We start from the raw sequence: 3,623 nt of genomic DNA on the forward strand, positions 1-3,623 counted from the left end.
ATATTTCCTTAAACGTTGCACAAAAACTATTTTAATATCAGTACAACGTACCAGACCGCAGCACGACACAAACCATTTCCACTATTGCAATTCCACACAACAAATCCGCATATCGCTCCACGATTGTCATACTGTCCGTATCCATACTGTGACGGGACAGTCGGCCGATTTATATTGGATTCTTACGCCTCAAAGACTGCAAAAGAATCACGCATTTGGGTACACATTCCCCGGAACCCTTTGGCTAAAAGCTTTCAATGAAAAATTGAGGATACTGACGGCATTTCATTTGATGCGATTATTGGTTTTAATGACGTACGCTTTATGGATGTTTTGTTTTAAAGAGACGTTGTATTGTAGGTGAGTATTATTGTATTTTGATATTAAATATTTTTAATAATATATTTTTTTTAATCTTTGTCGCTTGTATGAAGTAACTTTTTTCTATGCGCCCCTTTGTTTTAAGCTCGAGATACATCAAAATTTAAATCTTATGGCTTTTATTTTCGCATCTTTTTATTAGTTGAAAATATGTCGATCGCCACTATAACAGTAAACCAAGAGTGATATTAGCATGCACAATGGGAATGAGCACTGAAGCTTGGCAAGTGTTTGGGTGTCAGAAAATGCGCTTGATCTCCACTTCAAATGCACGCCCATGCACGGAAAGACATTTTTCGCGGGCCTAGGCACACTGTTAAATGTGCATACCAAATGATTGCCAATTCACATTGAGGCCTATGAGGACTAGAGATCATTTCCTGGCCTTCTCCCCTCCTCCCATCCTAAGAGAGGTCCTTCTCCTTCCCCAACACTACCTTCCTATGATATTCCCTCCCGACTTTCCTCCAGGACCATGCAATCACTAAGCTGTGGAGGATTCCAGTATCGTATTCGCTGTTTACCCCGGTGTTGAACACGAGATCCGATACAAAAAGTTTGTCGAATAATAAAACCAACGGTCTGTTGCTTTATGCATCCAGTCGCTGCCGGCCCTCTTGTGTAGCGCCATTTGGCCAGAAGGCATCCCACGCTACGTTTGTCAAGACGCGGTCTCCACTCCAGAACATGCTTACTCCAGCGGTTATCTATTTTGCAACTTATGCGGGCAGCCCATTGCCACTTCAACCCACTAACTTACATGTTAATATCGATTATTGATATGATTATTTTATGTTCAATCTAATAGGTTACATTCATACGTAATCACGTAAAATTTGGTCGCTTGATCCATTTGTATACAAGACGGGCGCGCAGGAAGTGACTCAACGACGTCATCTGCAGACATCCGGTGTGGTCTAGGAGCCGTTCATTTGATTTCCGCTCCCTATCGGTCCCGTTCATAGGTCCTTTACTATGTCGAATGTCTTGTGAAATGGTTATGAGTTTATCTTAGGGGAGAATGGGGAGATAGTCGTTAATGTGTTTTGATTTTAGTTCCGGGATTGTTAACGATTTTCCTGTTATTCGCCATCAAGGGTGGCTTTCAAAGCGTTGTAATCGTAAAAAAAGTATAAATCAAACATGTATAAACAAATCATGTCTCTAACCCTGGTTCTAAAATATGAAGATTTAACAGACAGATCGAAGGTGATTGAGGTGAGGTGAAGGAAAACATCGTGAGGAAACCTCCATACCCGAGAAATTCTCTATTAGGAATTTTCGAGGGTGTGTGAAGTCTACCAATCCGCACTAGGCCAGCGTGGTGGACTAAGGCCTATTCCCTCTCAGTAGTAGAGGAGGCCCTTGCCCAACAGTGGGACAGTATATAATACAGGGCTGATATTATTATTATTATTAACAGACAGATTTTGCTGGTAGAATATATTTTATATCCGCCTAGATAGCGACCACCGTACACAATGTATTAAAACCCGCCCTTTTTTTTTTTCATGTGGAAAATCCTCATGGATCCCTACCTACTAATGGTAAGCAGGGTATGCCGGACTTTTACCGGCTAAAAACCCCATGTTGGTCTCCATCTGCACCTTGGTGAAGCTCTGGGACCTCAAAATGAACACACCAGAACATTAAACGCGCCCTAGTGGCCCACGTAAGTGTATCGCGTGCGGGTATCGGCCTGTGTACATATATCGGCTTCCAACAGGCCGGCATAACTATATAGACTGCCGAGGGATTATCACCTCTCAAGTCAAGTCGACTTCTTCTATTAGATCCAACTCCACTTATTAAGTGCAGTAGGATCATTTTGCCGTGTACGTATAAAACTCACGCCAACGGATTAAGTGCATTCAAACTTCACTATACTGCTAAGTTACTTCATTATTTTCTATAGAAAATCTATAAAATATTTTTTCATAAATACATACAATCGGGATCAAGAAAGGTTACGTCGAATGTCTTCGATGGCCATTTAACCCGACGCTGTTTGACCGGTCTTATATCCGTCGCCCTCTTCGGCCCAAAATACCCTTAATAAAGGGTTCCCTGTTTGATTTGCGATCATGTGAATGTTTGAAAAATATTTTTGTATTTTGGAAAAGGTAAGTTGTTTTGGGTATCGGTAATGATACATCTTACTTAATATTGACAATGAGAACGTTTGTGGATATGTTTGTTTGTTAGAAATTGAAATTTTTGGTGAATTGATTTGTTTTGAATTTGGTATACTAATATAACTATTTTTTCATCATCAGTATCATCATCATCAGTCGCTGCCCACTGCTGAACATGGGCCTCCCCCAAAGATTTCCAGATAGCCCTATTGGAAGTGGCCATCCAGCAACCCCTGCGACCTAATTATATCTTAGATGAACATATTATTTATCACGAAAATTGGAATTTCTTGTACCGGGAAATATTTCTCCCGCAAGCAGGTAAGTGAGAAAACGCTGGGAAGGTAATAATTCAATTACTATGTGTACTATAGAATTTTTAATCTTGATAATTTTTTATACTAGACTTGATAGTAAATGCCGTAGATTATAAATACAGTTATTAAATGTTGGTCATGCTTTTAGTATAAATTAATACGCTCCTGCAACTAAGACCCTACCCTGTATAAAACATAATTACTATGCCGGTCTGATTGGTCCGGTTTTAAACAGACCGGCATAATTTTGTCGACTGGCGACGGGTAATTAATTATTCAGTAGACTCTAACTGGACCCTACTAATATCAGGTGCAGTGGAGTAACTTTGCCCAGAACCTACAAAAAAGTTTCATAATATAATTTGCACTATATAAAATCTGTCTTAGAATATGGGACAATTTCTGAACAACGGCTTTCAACTTTTTTTATTGCCACTGAAATTGGTTTTACTTTTTCAGTCGTTGACTGCTCTAAGGCTATAAACGAGAAAGCATTTTATTTTAGTGACCTTAATTATCTTTCCTTTTATTAAAATGTCCTTCAAAGAGGCCTTTTCACCTTTGACCTTAAAAGCTATTAACAAAGCTCCATTCCGCCAAACTAAGGACTAAACTCTAGTTTATACAGATATGTTTTAATTACCACTATCAAGCTTTTGCTACGTCAATTGCCTTTTTGGGACACTTTATTTTGATCAACTTACTTAGATCGCATTCCTGAAGGGGTAGGCAGAGACGTGACTACTGCATCTATTTTTCCTTATATATATTCTGTCCTATGACGTCATAG

Source organism: Manduca sexta, chromosome 8, assembly GCF_014839805.1.
Source record: "Manduca sexta isolate Smith_Timp_Sample1 chromosome 8, JHU_Msex_v1.0, whole genome shotgun sequence".
In the NCBI taxonomy this organism is placed as follows: domain Eukaryota; kingdom Metazoa; phylum Arthropoda; class Insecta; order Lepidoptera; family Sphingidae; genus Manduca; species Manduca sexta.